Below are 25,291 nucleotides of genomic sequence, written 5' to 3' on the forward strand. Positions count from 1 at the left end.
TGCCATCATCATGTTCATCTGCCACAAGGCAGGCTTCCGTGTCCCAAATGTTTGAGCGTAAAAAAAAATAATCCTCCTGCCCAACGGCTGACTGCTGGCTTGTCGGAACTGCTAGCCTGCCAACTACTGCCATATAAATTGGTGGATTCAAAGGCCTTTAGAAAGTTTGTGGCCATTGGCACACCGCAATGGAAGGTCCCTGGAAGGAAATATTTCTCCCAGAAGGGCATCCCTGAACTATATGGCCACGTTCAGCTGCAAGTTAATATACAGTTGCAATAAAAAGTATGTGAACCCTTTGGAATGATATGGATTTCTGCACAAATTGGTCATAAAATGTGACCTGATCTTCATCTAAGTCACAACAATAGACAAACACAGTCAGCTTAAACTAATAACACATAAAAAATTAAATGTTACCATGTTTTTATTGAACACACCATGTAAGCATTCACAGTGCAGGTGGAAAAAGTATGTGAACCCTTGCATTTAATAACTGGTTGAACCTCCTTTGGCAGCAATAACTTCAACCAAACGTTTCCTGTAGTTGCAGATCAGACGTGCACAACGGTCAGGAGGTATTCTTGACCATTCCTCTTTACAGAACTGTTTCAGTTCAGCAATATTCTTGGGGTGTCTGGTGTGAATCGCTTTCTTGAGGTCATGCCACAGCATCTCAATCGGGTTGAGGTCAGGACTCTGACTGGGCCACTTCAGAAGGTGTATTTTCTTCTGTTTAAGCCATTCTGTTGTTGATTTACTTCTATGCTTTGGGTCGTTGTCCTGTTGCAACACCCATCTTCTGTTGAGCTTCAGCTGGTGGACAGATGGCCTTAAGTTCTCCTGCAAAATGTCTTGATAAACTTGGGAATTCATTTTTCCTTTGATGATAGCAATGTGTCCAGGCCCTGACGCAGCAAAGCGGCCCCAAACCATGATGCCCCCACCACCATACTTCACAGTTCGGATGAGGTTTTGATGTTGGTGTACTGTGCCTCTTTTTCTCCCCACATAGTGTTGTGTATTTCTTCCAAACAACTCAACTTTGGTTTCATCTGTTCACAGAATATTTTTCCAGTACTGCTGTGGAACATCCAGGTGCTCTTGTGCAAACTGTAAATGTGCAGCAATGTTTTTTTTGGACAGCAGTGGCTTCCTGTGTGGTATCCACCTATGAAATCGATTTTTGTTTAGTGTTTTACGTATCGTGGATTCACTAACAGGGATGTTAGCATATGCCAGAGACTTTTGTAAGTCTTTAGCTGACACTCGATGATTCTTCTTCGCCTCATTGAGCAGTCTGCGCTGTGCTCTTGCAGTCATCTTTACAGGACAGCCACTCCAAGGGAGAGTAGCAGCAGTGCTGAACTTTCTCCATTTATAGACAATTTGTCTTACCGTGGACTGATGAACAGCAAGGCTTTTGGAGATACTTTTATAACCCTTTCCAGCTTTATGCAAGTCAACAATTCTTCATCGTAGGTCTTCTAAGAGCTCTTTTGTGCGAGGCATCATTCACATCGGGCAATGCTTCTTGTAAAAAGCAAACCCAGAACTGGTGTATGTGTTTTTTATAGGGCAGGACAGCTGTAACCAACACCTCTAATCTCATCTCATTGATTGGACAGTTGGCTGACACCTCACTCCAATTTGCTCTTGGAGATGTCATTAGTCTAGGGGTTCACATACTTTTTCCACCTGCACTGTGAATGTTTACATGGTGTGTTCGATAACAACAAGGTAACATTGATATATATTCAGAATTTTAAATATTAAAGATTGCTTCTAGCTTGTGGGCCAATCAGAATGCTGCAATGTCTTTGACTTTAGGAGTAGTGTTGATTGTGAATTTTTGTACTGCAAATTTTTATCGCAAATTTTTCAATTTCCGATTTATGCAATCAAGAAAATATTGACTGAGATAACGAATTCTCGAATTCGCTAATATATGGCGAATATTCACCCAAATATTCACAAAATATCACAAATTTGAATATTTCCCCTGCCGCTCACCACTACATCTGACCACAGACACGTGGTCTAGCAAACACGGTCAGGGAAGGTACATAACTTTTACTGCCCACTGGGTGAACCTTCTGAAGGCCGTCAAGCATGTAACCTGTGGCACCCGTGTGGATTTGGTGTCACTGCCACGGTTTGTATGCGGGCCTGCCTCTTCTTCTACTCCTACTCCTAATCCATACTCCGTCTCCTCCTCGGCTGACTCCTCCTTTTCCACTGCTACCGCCTCTTCTGCTGCACCCCCTAAGCTCTCCAGAACCTATTCGACAAGCCAGGTGAGATATTGATATGCTGTTCTGCTGCTGTTGTGCCCGGAAGCCAAGAGCCACACCGGTCCTGCATTGCTTTCAGCTCTGCGGTAACAGGCCGATCAGTGGCTAACCCTGCTCAATTTGACAGTTGGTAAAGTGGTGTGTGACAATGGTGCCAATCTGCTGAGAGCGCTGAAACAGGGCAAAATGACAAACGTGCCGTGCATGGCACACACCCTGAACTTTGTCGTGCAGCGATTTGTTGCCAAATACCCCAGGGTCCGGGACGTCTTGCGGCACACCAGTAAAATCTCAGGACATTTTAGAAGATCTTACATCGTCATGGCTCACCTTGCTGACGTTCAGCGGGGACACCACTTGCCCGTCAGACGTTTGATTTGTGACTGCCCGACGCGCTGGAACTCCATCTTGTATATGCTTGATAGGCTTCTCTAGCAGAAACGTGCCATTAACGACTAACTGTACGAACTCTGCTGCAGGACAGGTTCTGGGAGCTTAACCGCCTAACGCAGATGTGCGGTCCGGAGGCGGCAGCCCTGCGCAGAGTGACGCATATACGCGTCATCTCGCGAGGGCCGAGATTTCCTGTGAACACGCGCACACAGGCGCGCGCTCTCACAGGAACTGAAGGTAAGCGAGTGGATCTCCAGCCTGCCAGCCGCGATCGCTCGCTGGCAGGCTGGAGATGTGATTTTTTTTAACCCCTAACAGGTATATTAGACGCTGTTTTGATAACAGCATCTAATATACCTGCTACCTGGTCCTCTGGTGGTCCCTTTTGTTTGGATCGACCACCAGAGGACACAGGTAGCTCAGTAAAGTACCACCAAACACCACTACACTACACCCCACTGTCACTTATTAACCCCTTATGAACCCCTGATCACCCATGATCACCCCATATAAACTCCCTGATCACCCCCCTGTCATTGATCACCCCCCTGTCATTGATCACCCCCCCTGTCAGGCTCCGTTCAGACGTCCCTATGATTTTTACGGATCCACGGATACATGGATCGGATCCGCAAAACATATACGGACGTCTGAATGGAGCCTTCCAGGGGGGTGATCAATGACAGACGGGTGATCACCCATATAGATTCCCTGATCACCCCCTGTCATTGATCACCCCCCTGTCATTGATCACCCCCCTGTAAGGCTCCATTCAGATGTCCGTATGATTTTTACGGATCCACGGATACATAGATCGGATCCGCAAAATGCATACGGACATCTGAATGCAGCCTTTACAGGGGGGGTGATCAATGACAAGGGGGTGATCACGCATATAGACTTCCCGATCACTTCCCTGTCATTGATCACCCCCCTGTCATTGATCACCCCCCTGTCATTGATCACCCCCCTGTAAGGCTCCATTCAGACGTCCGTATGATTTTTACAGATCCAGGGATACATGGATCGGATCCGCAAAACGCATACGGACGTCTGAATGCAGCCTTACAGGGGGGTGATCAATGACAGGCGGGTGATCACCCATATAGATTCCCTGATCACCCCCTGTCATTGATCACCCCCCTGTCATTGATCACCCCCCTGTCATTGATCACCCCCCTGTAAGGCTCCATTGAGATGTCTGTATGATTTTTACGGATCCACGGATACATGGATCGGATCCGCAAAACGCATACGGACGTCTGAATGCAGCCTTACAGGGAGGTGATCAATGACAGGCGGGTGATCACCCATATAGATTCCCTGATCACCCCCTGTCATTGATCACCCCCCTGCCATTGATCACCCCCCTGTAAGGCTCCATTCAGATGTCCGTATGATTTTTACGGATCCACGGATACATGGATCGGATCCGCAAAACGCATACGGACGTCTGAATGCAGCCTTACATGGGGGTGATCAATGACAAGGGGGTGATCACGCATATAGACTTCCTGATCACTTCCCTGTCATTGATCACCTCCCTGTAAGGCTCCATTCAGACGTCCGTATGATTTTTACGGATCCACGGATACATGGATCGGATCCGCAAAACGCATACGGACGTCTGAATGCAGCCTTACAGGGGGGTGATCAATGACAGCGGGTGATCACCCATATAGATTCCCTGATCACCCCCTGTCATTGATCACCCCCCTGTAAGGCTCCATTCAGACGTGCATATGCGTTTTGCGGATCCGATCCATGTATCCGTGGATCCGTAAAAATCATACAGACGTCTGAATGGAGCCTTCCAGGGGGGTGATCAATGACAGGGGGGTGATCAATGACAGGGGGGTGATCACCCCATATAGACTCCCTGATCACCCCCCTGTCATTGATCACCCCCTGTAAGGCTCCATTCAGACATTTTTTTTGGCCCAAGTTAGCGGAAATTTTTTTTTTGTTAGTTTTTTTTTCTTACTAAGTCTCATATTCCACTAACTTGTGTCAAAAAATAAAATCTCACATGAACTCACCATACCCCTCACGGAATCCAAATGCGTAAATTTTTTTTAGACATTTATATTCCAGACTTCTCACGCTTTCGGGCCCCTAAAATGCCAGGGAAGTATAAATACCCCACAAGTGACCCCATTTCGGAAAGAAGACACCCCAAGGTATTTCGTGAGGGGCATATTGAGTCCATGAAAGAGTGAAATTTTTGTCCCAAGTTAGCGGAAAGGGAGACTTTCCGCTAGAAATCAATTTCCGCTAACTTGTGGCAAAAAAAAAAAAAATTCTATGAACTCTCCATGCCCCTCATTTAATACCTTGGGGGGTCTTCTTTCCAAAATGGGGTCACATGTGGGGTATTTATACTGCCCTGGCTTTTTAGGGGCCTGAAAGCGTGAGAAGAAGTCTGGGATCTAAATGTCTAAAAATGCCCTCCTAAAAGGAATTTGGGCCGCTTTGCGCATCTAGGCTGCAAAAAAGTGTCACACATCTGGTATCGCCGTACTCAGGAGAAGTTGGGGAATGTGTTTTGTGGTGTCATTTTACATATACCCATGCTGGCTGAGATAAATATCTTGGTCAAATGCCAACTTTGTATAAAAAAAATGGGAAAAGTTGTCTTTTGCCAAGATATTTCTCTCACCCAGCATTGGTATATGTAAAATGACACCGCAAAACACATTCCCCAACTTCTCCTGAGTACGGCGATACCAGATGTGTGACACTTTTTTGCCGCCTAGGTGGGCAAAGGGGCACACATTCCAAAGTGCACCTTTCGGATTTCACAGGTCATTATTTACACATTTTGATTGCAAACTACTTCTCACACATATGGGCCCCTAAATTGCCAGGGCAGTATAACTACGCCACAAGTGACCCCATTTTGGAAAGAAGACACCCCAAGGTATTCCATGAGGGGCATGGCGAGTTCCTAGAATTTATTATTTTCTGTCACAAGTTAGCGGAAAATTATGATTTTCTTTTTTTCTTTTTTTTTCTTACAAAGTCTCATATTCCACTAACTTGTGACAAAAAATAAAAAAATTCTAGGAACACGCCATGCCCCTCACGGAATACCTTGGGGTGTCTTCTTTCCAAAATGGGGTCACTTGTGGGGTAGTTATACTGCCCTGGCAATTTAGGGGCCCAAATGTGTGAGAAGTACTTTGCAATCAAAATGTGTAAAAAATGGCCTGCAAAATCCGAAAGGTGCACTTTGGAATGTGTGCCCCTTTTCCCACCTTGCCTGCAAAAAAGTGTCACACATGTGGTATCGCCGTACTCAGAAGAAGTTGGGCAATGTGTTTTGGGGTGTCATTTTACATATACCCATGCTGGGTGAGATAAATATCTGGCCAAATGCCAACTTTGTATAAAAAAAATGGGAAAAGTTGTCTTTTGCCAAGATATTTCTCTCACCCAGCATGGGTATATGTAAAATGACACCCCAAAACACATTCTTCAACTTCTCCTGAGTACGGCGATACCAGATGTGTGACACATTTTTGCAGCCTAGGTGGGCAAAGGGGCACATATGCCAAAGTGCACCTTTCGGATTTCACCGGTCATATTTTACAGATTTTGATTGCAAACTACTTCTCACGCATATGGGCCCCTAAATTGCCAGGGCAGTATAACTACGCCACAAGTGACCCCATTTTGGAAATAAGACACCCTAAGATATTCCCTGAGGGGCATGGCGAGTTCCTAGAATTTTTTATTTTTTGTCGCAAGTTAGTGGAATATGAGACTTTGTAAGAAAAAAAAAGAAAAAATCATCATTTTCCGCTAACTTGTGACAAAAAATAAAAAGTTCTATGAACTCACTATGCCCATCAACGAATACCTTAGGGTGCCTACTTTCCGAAATGGGGTCATTTGTGGGGTTTTTCTACTGTCTGGGCATTGTAGAACCTCAGGAAACATGACAGGTGCTCAGAAAGTCAGAGCTGCTTCAAAAATGTTTGTACCATAGTTTGTAAACGCTATAACTTTTACCCAAACCATTTTTTTTTTGCCCAAACATTTTTTTTTATCAAAGACATGTAGAACAATAAATTTAGCGAAAAATTTATATATGGATGTCGTTTTTTTTGCAAAATTTTACAGCTGAAAGTGAAAAATGTCATTTTTTTGCAAAGAAAATTGTTACATTTCGTTTAATAACAAAAAAAGTTAAAATGTCAGCAGCAATGAAATACCACCAAATGAAAGCTCTATTAGTGAGAAGAAAAGGAGGTAAAATTCATTTGGGTGGTAAGTTGCATGACCGAGCGATAAACGATGAAAGTAGTGTAGTGCAGAAGTGTAAAAAGTGGCCTGGTCATTAATGGGGTTTCAGCTAGCGGGGTTGAAGTGGTTAAAGGGCTTCTGTCACCCCCCAAAAGTAATTTTTCATTTTTGGGCTAATTAAAATCCTTATAGTGTGATTATTCAATATATAGTGCTCTTACATTTTTCTGTGGTTTAGTTTCTTTAAAAACGGCACTTTTATAATATGTTAATTACCTGGCTACCAGCAAGTAGGGCGGTTGCTTGTTGGTAGCCGCCGCATCCTCCTTTAAAAAAAAAGCCCCTCCACCGGGACTCATCCGTGAGCAGAACGCCTTTCCAATGTTCCAGACGTCATCGAATGTGAGCATTTGCCCACTCAAGTCGGCAAATGCCTACATCAGGGTGAAGCTGTCACACCAAGTGCATTTAACCAGCAATAGTCTGTTTATTTTTTGGCCATATACTACATCAGGGGCAAGCTGCGCCTGTCACCAAGTGCATTTAACCCTCAATGGTGTGGTTGTTTTTTGGCTAAAGCCTACATAAGGGTGAAGCTGTCACACCAAGTGCATTTAACCAGCAATAGTCTGTTTATTTTTTGGCCATATACTACATCAGGGGCAAGCTGTCACCAAGTGCATTTAACCCTCAATGGTGTGGTTGTTTTTTGGCTAAATCCTACATCAGGGTGAAGCTGTCACACCAAGTGCATTTAACCAGCAATAGTCTGTTTATTTTTTGGCCATATACTACATCAGGGGCAAGCTGTCACCAAGTGCATTTAACCCTCAATGGTGTGGTTGTTTTTTGGCTAAATCCTACATCGGGTGAAGCTGTCACACCAAGTCCATTTAACCAGCAATAGTCTGTTTATTTTTTGGCCATATACTACATCAGTGGCAAGTTGCGCCTGTCACCAAGTGCATTTAACCCTCAGTAGTGTGGTTGGTCAAGCTGTCACACCAAGAGCATTTAACCAGCAATAGTCTGTTTATTTTTTGGCCATATACTACATCAGGGGCAAGCTGCGCCTGTCACCAAGTGCATTTAACCCTCAGTAGTGTGGTTGGTCAAGCTGTCACACCAAGTGCATTTAACCATCAATAGTGTGGTTATTTTTTGGCCATATCCCAGTCTAATTCTGTCAGTAAACGTATACCTGTCACCCAGCGCCTAAATACTAATTTCCTAATTTAGTGGTTTCTGCTGTATCAGAGCTATTTTAAATCTATCCCTAAAAGGGTATATCAGATTCAAGGTGCACATAGGGTCATTCTGAATAACTTCGCACACATGCTACTGTGCATTTCCAAGTCTAATTCTCTCAGTAAACCTATACCTGTCACCCAGCGCCTAAATACTAGGCCTCAAATTTATATCCTGCTAAATCTGTCGTTACTGCTGTACTGTTGTGGCTGGGCAAGTTATTTAGTGTCCGTCAAAGCAAATTTTTTGTTCTGGGTTGAAATACAATTCGCAATTTAGCAATTTCCTAATTTAGTGGTTTCTGCTGTATCAGGCCTACTTTAAATACATCCCTAAAAGGGTATATCAGAATCAAGGTGCTGATAGGGTCATTCTCAATAACTTCACACACACGCTAATGTGCATATCCCAGTCTAATTCTGTCCGTAAAACGTATACCTGTCACCCAGCGCCTAAATACTAGGCCTCAAATTTATATCCTGCTAAATCTGTCGTTACTGCTGTACTGTTGTGGCTGGGCAAGTTATTTAGTGTCCGTCAAAGCACAGTTTTTGTTCTGGGTTGAAATACAATTCCCAATTTAGCAATTTCCTAATTTAGTGGTTTCTGCTATATCAGGCCTACTTTAAATACATCCCTAAAAGGGTATATCAGAATCAAGGTGCTGATAGGGTCATTCTCAATAACTTAACACACACGCTACTGTGCATATCTCAGTCTAATTCTGTCAGTAAAATGTATACCTGTCACCCAGCGCCTAAATACTAGGCCTCAAATTCATAGTCAGCTAAATCAGTGGTTACTGCTGTGCCTGTATTAGTGTAATACGGTACCTAAATAGATAGCCAGATAGTGTTAGGTGTCTGTAAAAAAAGGCCTGAATTTGAATTCAATACATTGAGCCAAATAATATTTTTGTTGTTGTGGTGAATGATAACAATGAGGAAAACATCTAGAAAGGGACGCGGACTTGGACATGGTCGTGGTGATTTTAGTGGACCCTCTGGTGCTGGTAGAGGACGTGGCCGTTCTGCCACATCCACACGTCCTAGTGTACCAACTATCTCAGGTCCCAGTAGCCGCCAGAATTTACAGCGATATATGGTGGGGCCCAATGCCGTTCTAAGGATGGTAAGGCCTGAGCAGGTACAGCCATTAGTCAATTGGGTGGCCGACAGTGGATCCAGAACGTTCACATTATCTCCCACCCAGTCTTCTGAAGAAAGCGCACAGATGGCGCCTGAAAACCAACCCCATCAGTCTGTCACATCACCCCCATGCATATCAGGGAAACTGTCTGAGCCTCAAGTTATGCAGCAGTCTCTTATGCTGTTTGAAGACTCTGCTGGCAGGGTTTCCCAAGGGCATCCACCTAGCCCTTCCCCAGCGGTGGAAGACATAGAATGCACTGACGCACAACCACTTATGTTTCCTGATGATGAGGACATGGGAATACCACCTCAGCAAGACTCTGATGATGACGAAACACAGGTGCCAACTGCTGCGTCTTTCTGCAGTGTGCAGACTGAACAGGAGGTCAGGGATCAAGACTGGGTGAAAGACGATGCAGGGGACGATGAGGTCCTAGACCCCACATGGAATGAAGGTTGTGCCACTGACTTTCACAGTTCGGAGGAAGAGGCAGTGGTGAGACCGAGCCAACAGCGTAGCAAAAGAGGGAGCAGTGGGCAAAAGCAGAACACCCGCCGCCAAGAGACTCCGCCTGCTACTGACCGCCGCCATCTGGGACCGAGCACCCCAAAGGCAGCTTCAAGGAGTTCCCTGGCATGGCACTTCTTCAAACAATGTGCTGACGACAAGACCCGAGTGGTTTGCATGCTGTGCCATCAGAGCCTGAAGCGAGGCATTGACGTTCTGAACCTTAGCACAACCTGCATGACCAGGCACCTGCATGCAAAGCATGAACTGCAGTGGAGTAAACACCTTAAAAACAAGGAAGTCACTCAGGCTCCCCCTGCTACCTCTTCTGCTGCTGCCGCCTCGGCCTCTTCTGCTGCTGCCGCCTCGGCCTCTTCCTCCGCCTCTGGAGGAACGTTGGCACCTGCCGCCCAGCAAACAGTGGATGTACCACCAACACCACCACCACCTCCGTCACCAAGCATCTCAACCATGTCACACGGCAGCGTTCAGCTCTCCATCTCACAAACATTTGAGAGAAAGCGTAAATTCCCACCTAGCCACCCTCGATCCCTGGCCCTGAATGCCAGCATTTCTAAACTACTGGCCTATGAAATGCTGTCATTTAGGCTGGTGGACACAGACAGCTTCAAACAGCTCATGTCGCTTGCTGTCCCACAGTATGTTGTTCCCAGCCGCCACTACTTCTCCAGGAGAGCCGTGCCTTCCCTGCACAACCAAATATCCGATAAAATCAAGTGTGCACTGCGCAACGCCATCTGTAGCAAGGTCCACCTAACCACAGATACGTGGACCAGTAAGCACGGCCAGGGACGCTATATCTCCCTAACTGCATACTGGGTAAATGTAGTGGCAGCTGGGCCCCAGGCGGAGAGCTGTTTGGCGCACGTCCTTCCGCCGCCAAGGATCGCAGGGCAACATTCTTTGCCTCCTGTTGCCACCTCCTCCTTCTCGGCTTCCTCCTCCTCTTCTTCCACCTGCTCATCCAGTCAGCCACACACCTTCACCACCAACTTCAGCACAGCCTGGGGTAAATGTCAGCAGGCCATTCTGAAACTCATATGTTTGGGGGACAGGCCCCACACCGCACAGGAGTTGTGGCGTGGTATAGAACAACAGACTGACGAGTGGTTGCTGCCGGTGAGCCTCAAGCCCGGCCTGGTGGTGTGCGATAATGGGCGAAATCTCGTTAAGCTCTGGGATTAACCGGTTTGACGCACATCCCTTGCCTGGCGCATGTGCTGAATTTGGTGGTGTAGAAGTTCATTCACAACTACCCCAACATGTCAGAGCTGTTGAATAAAGTGAGGGCCGTCTGTTCGCGCTTCCGGCGTTCACATCCTGCCGCTGCTCGCCTGTCTGCGCTACAGCGTAACTTCGGTCTTCACGCTTACCGCCTCATATGCGAAGTGTCCACCAGGTGGAACTCCACCTTGCACATGCTGGACAGACTGTGCGAGCAGCAGCAGGCCATAGTGGAGTTTCAGCTGCAGCACGCACGGGTCAGTCGCACTGCGGAACAGCACCACTTCACCACCAATGACTGGGCCTCCATGCGAGACCTGTGTGCCCTGTTGCGCTGTTTCGAGTACTCCACCAACATGGCCAGTGGCGATGACGCTGTTATCAGCGTTACAATACCACTTCTATGTCTCCTTGAGAAAACACTTAGGGCGATGATGGAAGAGGAGGTGGCCCAGGAGGAGGAGGAGGAGGAGGAGGAAGAGGGGTCATTTTTAGCACTTTCAGGCCAGTCTGTTCGAAGTGACTCAGAGGGAGGTTTTTTGCAACAGCAGAGGCCAGGTACAAATGTGGCCAGCCAGGGCCCACTACTGGAGGACGAGGAGGACGAGGATGAGGAGGTGGTGGAGGAGGATGAGGATGAAGCATGGTCACAGCGGGGTGGCACCCAACGCAGCTCGGGCCCATCACTGGTGCGTGGCTGGGGGGAAAGGCAGGACGATGACAATACGCCTCCCACAGAGGACAGCTTGTCCTTACCCCTGGGCAGCCTGGCACACATGAGCGACTACATGCTGCAGTGCCTGCGCAACGACAGCAGAGTTGCCCACATTTTAACGTGTGCGGACTACTGGGTTGCCACCCTGCTGGATCCACGGTACAAAGACAATGTGCCCACCTTACTTCCTGCACTGGAGCGTGATAGGAAGATGCGCGAGTACAAGCGCACGTTGGTAGACGCGCTACTGAGAGCATTCCCAAATGTCACAGGGGAACAAGTGGAAGCCCAAGGCCAAGGCAGAGGAGGAGCAAGAGGTCGCCAAGGCAGCTGTGTCACGGCCAGCTCCTCTGAGGGCAGGGTTAGCATGGCAGAGATGTGGAAAAGTTTTGTCAACACACCACAGCTAACTGCACCACCACCTGATACACAACGTGTTAGCAGGAGGCAACATTTCACTAACATGGTGGAACAGTACGTGTGCACACCCCTCCACGTACTGACTGATGGTTCGGCCACATTCAACTTCTGGGTCTCTAAATTGTCCACGTGGCCAGAGCTAGCCTTTTATGCCTTGGAGGTGCTGGCCTGCCCGGCGGCCAGCGTTTTGTCTGAACGTGTATTCAGCACGGCAGGGGGCGTCATTACAGACAAACGCAGCCACCTGTCTACAGCCAATGTGGACAAGCTGACGTTCATAAAAATGAACCAGGCATGGATCCCACAGGACCTGTCCATCCCTTGTGCAGATTAGACATTAACTACATCCCCTTAACCATATATTATTGTACTCCAGGGCACTTCCTCATTCAATCCTATTTTTAATTTCATTTTACCATTATATTGCGAGGCTACCCAAAGTTGAATGAACCTCTCCTCTGTCTGGGTGCCGGGGCCTAAATATATGCCAATGGACTGTTCCAATGTTGGGTGACGTGAAGCCTGATTCTCTGCTATGACATGCAGACTAATTCTCTGCTGACATGAAGCCAGATTCTCTGTTACGGGACCTCTCTCCTCTGCCTGGGTGCTTGGGCCTAAATATATGACAATGGACTGTTACAGTGGTGGCTGACGTGAAGCCTGATTCTCTGCTATGACATGCAGACTAATTCTCTGCTGACATGAAGCCAGATCCTCTGTTACGGGACCTCTCTCCTCTGCCTGGGTGCTGGGCCTAAATATCTGACAATGGACTGTTGCAGTGGTGGCTGACGTGAAGCCTGATTCTCTGCTATGACATGCAGACTGATTCTCTGCTGACATGAAGACAGATTCTCTGTTACGGGACCTCTCTCCTCTGCCTGGGTGCTGGGCCTAAATATATGCCAATGGACTGTTGCAGTGGTGGCTGACGTGAAGCCTGATTCTCTGCTATGACATGCAGACTGATTCTCTGCTGACATGAAGACAGATTCTCTGTTACGGGACCTCTCTCCTCTGCCTGGGTGCCGGGGCCTAAATATCTGAGAATGGACTGTTCCAGTGGTGGGTGATGTGAAGCCAGAGTCTCTGCTATGGGACCTCTCTCCAATTGATATTGGTTAATTTTTATTTATTTTATTTTTATTCATTTCCCTATCCACATTTGTTTGCAGGGGATTTACCTACATGTTGCTGCCTTTTGCAGCCCTCTAGCCCTTTCCTGGGCTGTTTTACAGCCTTTTTAGTGTCGAAAAGTTCGGGTCCCCATTGACTTCAATGGGGTTCGGGTTCAGGACGAAGTTCGGATCGGGTTCGGATCCCGAACCCGAACATTTCCGGGAAGTTCGGCCGAACTTCTCGAACCCGAACATCCAGGTGTCCGCTCAACTCTAGTTGTGAGGTCTGTTGGATGTACTGCCAAATTTTCTGAAACGCCTTTGGAGACAGCTTATGGTAGAGAAATTAACATTAATTGCACAGGCAACAGCTCTGGTAGACATTTCTGCATTCATGCTATCTAATCAGCACCTTTATATGCCACACCTGTGAGGTGGGAAGGAATATCTCAGAAAAGGAGAAGTGCTCACTAACACAGATTTTGACAGATTTGTGAACAATATTTGAGAGTAATGGGTATTTTGTGTACGGTATGTAGAAAATGTTTCAGATATTTGAGTTAAGCTCATGCAAATTGGGAGCAAAACCGAAAGTGCTGCGTTTATATTTTTGTTCAGTATATTTATGGGTATCAGAGTACAGGAGGCTGAATAAAAATGCACACCATTCTTTCAAGATTTTTATTTTTTAAAAACCATATATAATTTTATTTTTTCTTTACACTTAATTGCTACTTTATGTTGATCTATAACATCAAATCTCAATAAAAATACATTTAAGTTTGTTGGTGTAACATGAAGAAATGTGGAAAAGTTCAAGAGGTATGAATCCTTTTTCAATGCACTGTCTAATAACATTTTCCATAATTATATGTAATAAATAACAGAACATTTTTAGGCATGTCAGTTTGCATGTTCTCATACAATCTGACTGGTAGAAAATCTGTGGTACAGAAGATGGTAAAGAAGATGCTATTCATTTCTCAGCTTAAGAGGAGAAAAAGCAGGTCACAGATTGCCTTAGGTCCTGTATGTCACTTATGATTGGACTGGCAGTAATACAAGTCACTGAAAAGTAAACTTTCTTTTTTTGTAAGTCTTGTGTTGTCATCTGTGGTAAAAAGAAGTAAACTTTTGAGAATAACCTATATTTAAAGATTTAAATATAAAAGCATTAAATGTTCACGATAGGCCGCTATTGAGCTATATTCAATCATTTTAAGGGTTAAAAAATAAAATACATAATGTTGACCTTACCTCTCTTCCATTTCCTCGAAGTTCTTTTACTAGCTTCCAGCTTTTGATAAACAGTGGCAAGTTAAGGGCTTGTTCACATCACCATTATGAATTCCGTCACTGTTTTCCGTTATAACATGGTTATAACAGAAAATAACGGAATCCATAAGACAGAAGTGAAAATGGAAACCATTTAAGAGGCATTCCATTTTGATCCGTCATAATAAAAGGCTATGGGCAATCATAACGGCTCCGTCTGGTTTCCGTTATGCAAGACGGAAAACAAAGTCCTGTCACCAGGACTTTTTTTCCGTTCTGCATAAAGGGAACCAGACAGATCCGTTATGCTTGCCCATAGCCTTCTATTATGATGGAAAGCAAAACAGAATGCCTTTTAACCCTTTCTACCCCGGGCCAGTTTTCACCTCCTTGCCTAGGTCATTTTTTCAAATCTGACATGTGTTTCTTTACTTTTAACCCCTTCAGGACACTGCCATATTTCACCTTAAGGACCAGGCCATTTTTTTTGCAAATCTGACATGTGTCTCTTTATGTGGTGATAACTTCAAAACACTTTTACTTCTCCAGGCCATTCTGAGACTGTTTTCTCATCACATATTGTTCTTCATGACAGTGGTAAAATTGAGTCAAAAAATTCATTTTTATACAAAGAAAGGCCAGCTCACAAGAAGTCACCTAAAACGTATTTATTTATAGTTTATAAAAACCTGCCTGGTATATAACCAATCATATATACAATAATACACTATTATATATTGACATAGATGTGCCACGTAGCAATATAGGACCAATACGATCAAAAACAGTTATAAAATGTTAGCTGACATATAAAATCAAATGGCAATGTAGTTATAGTAGTCACAGTCCCTCCTTTCTATTAAGCTGCAGAGCTCTCGCAGCTTACTATGTACTTTAGACTGCAACCCTTTATAATATTCGTTGTAATTCTCTTTGTTGGTATGCCTCCAACAGAAAGGTAGAAAGTTCTATGGGGCTTGTGTGAGTGTTCAGTGTATTGGTGCACAGTAATATAATGTATTCACATTTTTTGCACCGGAATATATGCGTTAGATGCTTGTTACTAGTGGGACATAGATCCACTTACATGTCCAGTTGCTTTGCCGCCTTCGTAATATAATGGGTATTTTTCTTTTGTAGCGCAATGCGCTTCTTACCCAATGTTCGTAATAATCTGCAAGGTTCGGCAGTTCCACAGATGCTCTCTGGTTACTAGCGCTGCTGCGCGCCTGCACAGTACGAACTTCCTGGCGCTCACGGCTCCACGTGTGTCCTCTGGATGTTGGCGACACTGTGCGTCTGCGCAGTACAGATATCCGGACACTCACAGCACCGCAAGTTGTTGCACTTCGATGTTTGATACTTCACGCATGCGCACTTTCACTTTTCAGTCATCAGAATGGATATTCGAGACTTTGCTCTTCTGGAGGTATATCGCAAGTTATAGCCGGGGTGCAGTTTTCTAGCGTTTCAAACCCACATGGGTTTCTTCCTCAGTGGCAAACTGTTGAATGAAGAAAGTTGGACATATTGTTCCTTATAAGGAGTCTAAGCTGGAGTCAAAACCTGGACCGGACTGTGACTGACATTTCTATATACTAAACAATGCTATATCAAATAAAACAATACTATATCAAATTCACATTAGTTCATAGAAGGCATATTATTAGAGTTGAGCGGACCCGAACTGTAAAGTTCGGGTTCGTACCGAACTTTAGGTTTTTCGGCACCCGAACCCAGCAGCCAATCAACAAGCGTCATACTACTTGCCCCAAAAGGCCATCACAGCCATGCCTACTATTGGCATGGCTGTGATTGGCCAACTGCAGCATGTGACCCAGCCTCTATTTAAGCTGGAGTCACGTAGCGCCGCCTGTCACTCTGCTCCGATTAGTGTAGGGAGAGGCTGCAGCTGCTGTGAGGGAGAGATCAGGGAGAAATCTTATGAAGAAATCTTATGAAGAACTGCTTTTTTACTCAGCGATCTACAGCAAATGTGTCTTGTGGGTGCAGTGCACAATTTTTTTAAGCCTGCCCTGAGCCAACTAATGCTGAAAACAAACTTTTTTTTTAACTTCAGTTTGTCAATATCAATACATAATTTAAAATAGTAGCGGGCAGGCACTCTATTTATGGGTTCATGAAAAGGCAGTTTTTATTATTTAAAATACCAATAGCAATAAATAACAATAAAAAATATATAAGAATTAATAACAATCTCAATATAGCAGCAGATAAAAAATGGCAATTAATGGATAGCAGCAAGGTTCTCTATAGTTAGTTTGATGAGAAGTCCATATATCAATCACCCTGTGTAAACCACTATTTAGTGGAGATCAGGTGTATAACAGTGTTTGCAACAATGTTCTTAGTAGTTACATTACACCATATTCATTCAATAGCTTCTTATCCTCCTTTTATATGTCTTCATATATCACTTGAAAAATAGCAGTTAGTGAATGGCAGCAATATTCGCAATAATTATGAAAAAATGTTATAGCAGGAAGTCTTTACACTTGATTTGGTCACAAGGTTGCAACAATGTTGTTAACAGCTGTGAAATTGACAGCATTTGATCATTATATATCTTCTTGTGCTCCTTTAATTAAGTTTCCTTTTTTATCTAGGAAGTCTCTTATTGAATGCATTCAATACTTTAAATATTTCTTTTACTCACGGTTAGGCTGTTTCTCTAGTGCGGCGCCCCGCTCCTATTCTGACAAACAGACTGACCTTTGCAGCTTGAATCTTTCAATCGCAGCTTGTTCAGAAGTCGGCGTGCCACATGCTATGGCAGCGTCTCTCTTAGTCACTGATTCCGCCCCTTTAGTATTCAGGTCGCCTCTTGACTTCTTGATTTCAGCTACTAGTGTTCTGCTTTTCCAGGTAACAGGTCAGTTATCCGTGAGTACTTTAAGTTCAAATCCTATTAGAGCGCTCCAGCGATGTGAATTCATTCAAAGTATGCTTTTTCAGTCAAACATGTTTCGGAGCTCAACTTGCTCCTTCCTCAGGATCACTGAGGGCGGAATCAGTGACTAAGAGAGACGCCGCCATAGCATGTGGCACGCCGACTTCTGAACAAGCTGCGATTGAAAGATTCAAGCTGCAAAGGTCAGTCTGTTTGTCAGAATAGGAGCGGGGCGCCGCACTAGAGAAACAGCCTAACCGTGAGTAAAAGAAATATTTAAAGTATTGAATGCATTCAATAAGAGACTTCCTAGATAAAAAAGGAAACTTAATTAAAGGAGCACAAGAAGATATATAATGATCAAATGCTGTCAATTTCACAGCTGTTAACAACATTGTTGCAACCTTGTGACCAAATCAAGTGTAAAGACTTCCTGCTATAACATTTTTTCATAATTATTGCGAATATTGCTGCCATTCACTAACTGCTATTTTTCAAGTGATATATGAAGACATATAAAAGGAGGATAAGAAGCTATTGAATGAATATGGTGTAATGTAACTACTAAGAACATTGTTGCAAACACTGTTATACACCTGATCTCCACTAAATAGTGGTTTACACAGGGTGATTGATATATGGACTTCTCATCAAACTTAACTATAGAGATCCTTTGCCAACCTTGCTGCTATCCATTAATTGCCATTTTTTATCTGCTGCTATATTGAGATTGTTATTAATTCTTATATATTTTTTATTGTTATTTATTGCTATTGGTATTTTAAATAATAAAAACTGCCTTTTCATGAACCCATAAATAGAGTGCCTGCCCGCTACTATTTTACATTTTGGATCCATTTATTGACGAGGGTGAGTCAAATTGGGCAAGAGCACCTGCTGCCAGAAAACCAGTGGAGAGCCGCCTTATCTGTTGTATACATCAATACATAATTGGCAGCCATTTTATGCAATGATAGTGCACCAGCACAGGCTATCTGCATGTCTGCAAGTCCAGAAACACATCTGTTTCATATAGTGCACATCTAGGATTAGACGTACATAAGTGAGTGTCACATTTAGGTGAGAAATACAGCTTTTTCCTTATTGGGGTGAAAAAAGAAATATCTGTTTCATATAGTGCACATCTAGGATTAGACATGCATAGGTGAGTGTCACATTTAGGCCATAAATACAGCTTTTTGCTTACTGGGGTAAAAACAAAAACAAAAACAAAAAAACAAACATCTGTTTCATATAGTGCACATCTAGGATTATACGTGCATAAGTGAGTGTCACATTTAGGTGAGAAATACAGCTTTTTCCTTATTGGGGTGAAAAAAAAAAACATCTGTTTCATATAGTGCACATCTAGGATTAGACGTGCATAAGTGAGTGTCACATTTATGCCAGAAATACAGCTTTTTGCTTACTGGGGTGAAAAAACCCTCTGATATACTGCACATCTGGGATTAGACATGCATAAGTAACTGTGAAATTTAGGCCACAAATACAGCTTTCTTATACTGGGGCATACTGGGGTGAAAAAAAAAAAACATCTGTTTCATATAGTGCACATCTAGGATTAGACGTGCATAAGTGAGTGTCACATTTAGCCCAGACATACAGCTTTTTGCTTACTGGGGTGAAAAAACCCTCCGATTTACTGCAAATCTAGGGATTAGATGTGCATAAGTGAGTGTCACATTTTGGCCAGAAATACAGCTTTTTGTTTACTGGGGTGAAAAAACCCTCTGGTATACTGCACATCTGGGATTAGACCTGCATAAGTGACTGTGAAATTTAGGCCACAAATACAGTTTTTTGCTTACTGGGGTGAAAACGAACTCTGAAACACTGCACATCTGGGATTAGACTTGCATAAGTGAGTGTCACATTTCGACCACAAATACCGCTTTGTGCTTACTAGGGCGAAAAAATATATTGTATTTGTAGGATTAGACGTGCATAAGTGAGTGTCGCATTTAACCCAGAAATACAGCTTTTTGCTTACTGGGGTGAAAAAACCCTTTGATATACTGCACATCTGGGATTAGACATGCATAAGTGAGTGTCACATTTAGGCCAGAAATACAGCTTTGTGCTTACTGGGGTGAAAAAACCCTCTGATATACTGCACATCTGGGATTAGAACTGCATAAGTGAGTGACACATTTAGGCCACAAATACGGCTTTGTGCTTACTGGGGTGAAAAACCCCTCTAATATACTGCACATCTGGGATTAGACTTGCATAAGTGAGTGTCACATTTAGGCCAGAAATACGGCTTTGTGCTTACTGGGGTGAAAAAAAAAAAAAAAACTCTGATATAATGCACATCTGGGATTAGACCTGCATAAGTGAGTGTCACATTTAGGCCAGAAATACGGATTTTTGCTTACTGGGGTTATAAAAATCCCCTGATATAGTGCACATCTGGGATTAGACGTGCATAATTTACTGTGAAATTTAGGCCACAAATACCACTGTCATATAGAGTAAAAAATAAATAAAAAAATGAGTGCAATACCCTACATCAGGGTTTTTATTGGCGGTTAATTATTTTTAACAGACTTAACCACTTTTTACTTTGCTTTGTGAACGCTAACTATGAGGCAAACATAAAATAAGGGACGCGGTCATGGTCGTGGTGTTGGTGGAGCCTCTGGTGCAGGGAGACGACGTGGCCGTTCTGCCATAGCTACATGTCCTACTGAACCTACTACCTAAGGTCCCAGTAGCCGCCAGAATCTACAGCAATATTTGGTCGGGACTAATACTGTTCTAAGAATGGTAAGGCCTGAGCAAGTACAGTCGCTAGTCAATTGGGTGGCCGACAGTGGATCCAGCACGTTCACATTATCTCCCACCCAGTCTTCCGCAGAAAGTGCACACGTGGCGCCTGAAACCCATGTCCATCAGTCTGTCACATCACCCCCGTGCATATTGGGGAACCTGTCTGAGCCTCAAGTCATGCAGCAGTCTCTTATGCTGTTTGAAGACTCAGGGTCTTAAGGGCATCCACCTAGTGTGCAGACCGAAAAAGAGGTCAGGGAGAAAGACTGGGTGGAAGACGATGCAGGGGGCGATGAGGTCCTAGACCCCACATGGAATGAAGGTTGTGCCACTGACTTTCAGAGTTCGGAGTAAGAGGCAGTGGTGAGACTGAGCCAACAGCATAGCAAAAGAGGGAGCAGAGTGCAAAAGCAGAGCAGCCGTCACCAAAACAGTTTGCCTGCTACTGGCCACCGTCACCAGGGACCGAGCACACCAAAGGCAGCTTCAAGGAGTTCCCTGACATGGCACTTCTTCACACAATATGCTGACGACAAGACCTCACTGGTTTGCCCGCTGTGCCATCAGAGCCTGATGAGAGCCATTAATGTTCTGAACCTTAGCACAACCTGCATGACCAGTCATCTACATGTGAGACATGGGCTGCAGTGGAGTAAGCACCTTCAAAACCAAGAAAGGGCTCAAGCCTCTTCTGCTGCTGCCTCGGCCTCTTCCTCCACCTTTGGAGGAACATTGGCACCTGCCGCCCATCAAATAGAGGATGTGCCACCAACAACACCACCTCCGTCACCAAGCATCTCCACCATGTCACATGGAAGCGTTCAGCTCTCTATCTCACAAACTTTTGATAGAAAGCGTAAATTCCCACCTAGCCACCCTCGATCCCTGTCCCTGAATGCCAGCATTTCTAAACTACTGGCCTTTGAAATGCTGTCATTCAGGCTGGTGGAGATGGACAGCTTCAAACAGCCCATGTCGCTTGCTGTCCCACAGTACGTCGTTCCCAGCTGCCACTACTTCTCTAGAAGACCCGTGCCCTACCTACACAACCAAGTATTGGATAAAATCAAGTGTGCACTGTGCAATGCCATCTGTGGCAAGGTCCACCTAACCACAGATACGTGGACCAGTAAGCACGTCCAGGGATGCTATATCTCTCTAACTGCACACTGGGTAAATGTAGTGGCGGCTGGGCCCCAGGCGGAGAGCTGTTTGCCGCATGTCCTTCCACCGCCAAGAATCACAGGGCATCATTCTTTGCCTCCTGTTGCCTCTTCTTCCTACTCTGCTTACTCCTCTTCTACCACCTCCTTATCCGGTCAGCGACAGACCTTCACTCCCAACTTCAGCACAGCCAGGCGTAAAGGTCAGCAGGCCGTTCTGAAACTGATCTGTTTGGGGGACAGGCCCCACACCGCGCAGGAGTTGTGGCAGGGTATAGAACAACAGACAGATGAGTGGTTTCTGCCAGTGAGCCTCAAGCCCGGCCTGGTGGTGTGTGATAATGGGCAAAATCTCGTTGCAGCTCTGGGACTTGCCTGGCGCATGTGCTGAATTTGGTGGTGCAGAAATTCATTCACAACTACCCCGACATGTCTGAGCTGCTGCATAAAATGCGGACAGTCTGTGCGTGCTTCCGGCGTTCTCATCACTGCCGCTCGGCTGTCTGCTCTACAGCGTAACTTCGGCCTTCCCGCTCACCGCCTCATATGCGACGTGCCCACCAGGTGGAACTTCACCTTGCACATACTGGAGAGACTGTGCGAGCAGCAGCAGGCCATAGTGGAGTTTCAGCTGCAGCACGCACAGGTGAGTCGCACTGCGGAACAGCACCACTTCACCACTAATGACTGGGCCTCCATGAGAGACCTGTGTGCCGTGTTGTGCTGTTTCGAGTACTCCACCAACATGCCCAGTGGCGATGACACAGTTATCAGCGTTACAATACCACTTCTATGTCTCCTTGAGAAAACACAGGGCGATGATGGAAGAGGATGTGGCCCAGGACGAGGAGGAGGAAGAGGTGTCATCTCTAACACTTTCAGGCCAGTCTTTTAGAAGTGGCTCAGAAAGAGGAATTTTGCAACAGCAGAGGCCAGGTACAAATTTGGCCAGCCAGGGCCCACTACTGGAGGATGAGGAGGATGAGGAGGATGAGGATGAAGCATGTTCACAGCGGGGTGGCAATCAACGCCGCTCGGGACCATCACTGGTGAGTGGCTGGAGGATACGGAGGACACAGGCGTTACACCTCCCCCAGGAGGACAGCTTGTCCTTACCTCTGGGCAGCCTGGCACACATGAGCGACTACATGCTGCAGTGCCTGCGCAACAACAGCAGAGTTGCCCATATTTTAACGTGTGCTGACTACTGGGTGGCCACCCTGCTGGATCCCCGTTACAAAGAAAATGTGCTGTCCTTAATTCCCTCACTGGAGCGTGATCGGAAGATGGCGACTACAGGCGCACGATGGTAGACGCGCTTCTGAGAGCATTCCCGACTATGCCGGGGAACAAGTGGAAGCACAAGGCAATGGCAGGGGAGGAGAAAGAGGTCGCTAACGCAGCTGTGTCAGCGCCAGCACCTCAGAAGGCAGGGTTAGCATGGCCGACATGTGGAAAAGCTATGTCACCTCGCCGTAACAACCGGTTCCAACTGCTTTTTCTTTTTTTTACATGTCCCAATATTTTGGGGTATACCCCTATGTAAAAATGCAAAATAACAAACATCTGTGTTGGCTACCTATTCCTCCTTCGCCGCCGCTTCCACTTAGACCGCCACGTGAGCCTACACGGCCACATCCACCCATTCCCCGCCTCTTCAACCTCTTCCACCTACATCGTTCCTAATTTTTATTTTTTTAAGGTCTTTTATGTTTTTTTATTCATTCCCCTATCCACATTTGTTTGCAGAGCATTTGCCATGCTCTTAAGTACATTTTGCTGCCTTTTGCATCCCTCTAGCTCTTTCCATGACATTTTTACAGCCATTTTAGTGCTTAAAAGTTCGGGTCCCCATTGACTTCAATGGGGCTTGGGTTCAAGTTTGGGTCAAGTTTGGGTCCCGGACCCCAATTTTTTTTTTCAAGTTGGGCCGAACCTGCCAAACCCGAACATACACTCAACTCTACATTGTTACGACCAGAGGATGTGGATCCTCTGTGTCAGCTGATAGAGGCCTGGGAATTAGTCCAATACTGCTGACTGCTGACTCTCAGAGACAGGACCCTGGTGTCTGCACCTGTTACCTTGAATGCAGCTACCTGCAGTAGTGTGAACAGAGTCCAACAAAGGCAGAATAAAGGAACAGATGGTCTTTACTGGCAGACAGTATTCAAAAGTCACTTGACAGATACAGGCAACACAAAGTTCAGAGCAATATAGCATGCAGATATAAGCAGTCTCAGAGGCAGCGCAGGGTCTGGATCCAGGCAGACTTTACATGGGCAGATGCATAATCAGGCAGTGCAGATATAAGCAGTCTCATAGGCAGCACAGGGTCTGGGTCCAGGCAGACTTACAGGAAGAGATGGACAGATGTGTTGTCAGGCAGTGCAGAGGTCTATAATCCAGGAGGTCCAATAAACAGACAGCAGGCAGATGCGTAGTCAAATGAAGCGGAGGTTAGAATCCAGGAAATCCAATAAACGGACACAGTGGAATGCTTCAGCGGGAGTCAAGAGGTACAACAACCACGCTTGGGCACTTCATGATGAGTGAAGCTGCCTTAAATACAAGATAGTCCCGCCTCCGGGTGGGGATGGTAATCAGGAACCAGCTGCCTACTCCTATAAGAAAGGGAGAGGTGCACGCGCGCGTGCTATAGCTCATCAGATGACACCTGGCAAAGAGGACGGATGCGGCGGTATGCTGGCGGGCACCTGCGTCTCCTACAAGGTAAGCCAGTACTGGGACCCATAGTGCTGCAATGTGTAGACAGCGATCTGCCACCCTGCCGTGGAGATGCAGATCCCATACTGACAGTACCCCCCCTCTTACGCCCCCTCCTCCACACGGCTGACCTGGAGAGAAATTTCTTCAGCAACAGAGGGGCATGAATATTCTCAGCAGATTCCCATGACCTTTCTTCAGACCCGTAGCCCTTCCAGTCCACCAAATAGAAGGTCTTACCTCTGATAATTCTCCTGTCTAGAATGTCCTTAACTTTAAACTCATCATCCATAGTGACAGGAGGAGGGTTCTGTGAAGTGCCTTTGCAAAACCTGTTAAAGACAGCTGGCTTAAGTAATGAAACATGAAATGAGTTGGGAATCCGCAAGGTAGCAGGTAGTTTGAGCTTGTAGGCAACAGGATTAATTTTCTTGATCACAGAAAAAGGTCCCAAGAATCGCGGAGCCAGTTTGTAAGAGGGAAGTCTGAGACGGATATTCTTAGAAGAAAGCCATACCTTGTCTCCAATGGCAAACTGAGGAGGAGGTCTGCGCCTCTTATCCGCAGACCTTTTCATCTGGTCCGTTGTTCTCCGAAGCGATACTTTAGTGTCAGACCAGACCCGAGATAGCTGCTCCACACAGGAATCTGCCGCAGGAACTCCAGAAGAAGGCCGCACGGGAAGAGGAACACTTGGATGTCGTCCATAGACCACAAAAAATTGAGATTTACCTGTGGCTTGGTTGACTCTATTGTTATGAGCAAATTCCGCCCAGGGAAGATGCTTCACCCAGTCATCCTGATGGGCATTGGTGAAATGTCGCAGGAAGCTGACCAATATTTGGTTCATGCGTTCCACCTGGCCATTAGACTGTGGATGATAGGCAGAAGAAAAGTCCAAGAGACATTCAGAGACTTACATAAAGATCTCCAGAACCGGGAGGTGAATTGTACTCCTCTATCCGAGACGATATGGAGGGGAAATCCATGAAGGCGGAAGATATGTAAAATGAATAGCTCAGCAAGACGAGGAGCAGATGGCAGGCCTGGAAGCGGAATAAAGTGCAACATTTTAGAAA

This window comes from Bufo gargarizans, chromosome 7 (assembly GCF_014858855.1).
Source record: "Bufo gargarizans isolate SCDJY-AF-19 chromosome 7, ASM1485885v1, whole genome shotgun sequence".
Classification (NCBI taxonomy): Eukaryota; Metazoa; Chordata; class Amphibia; order Anura; family Bufonidae; genus Bufo; species Bufo gargarizans.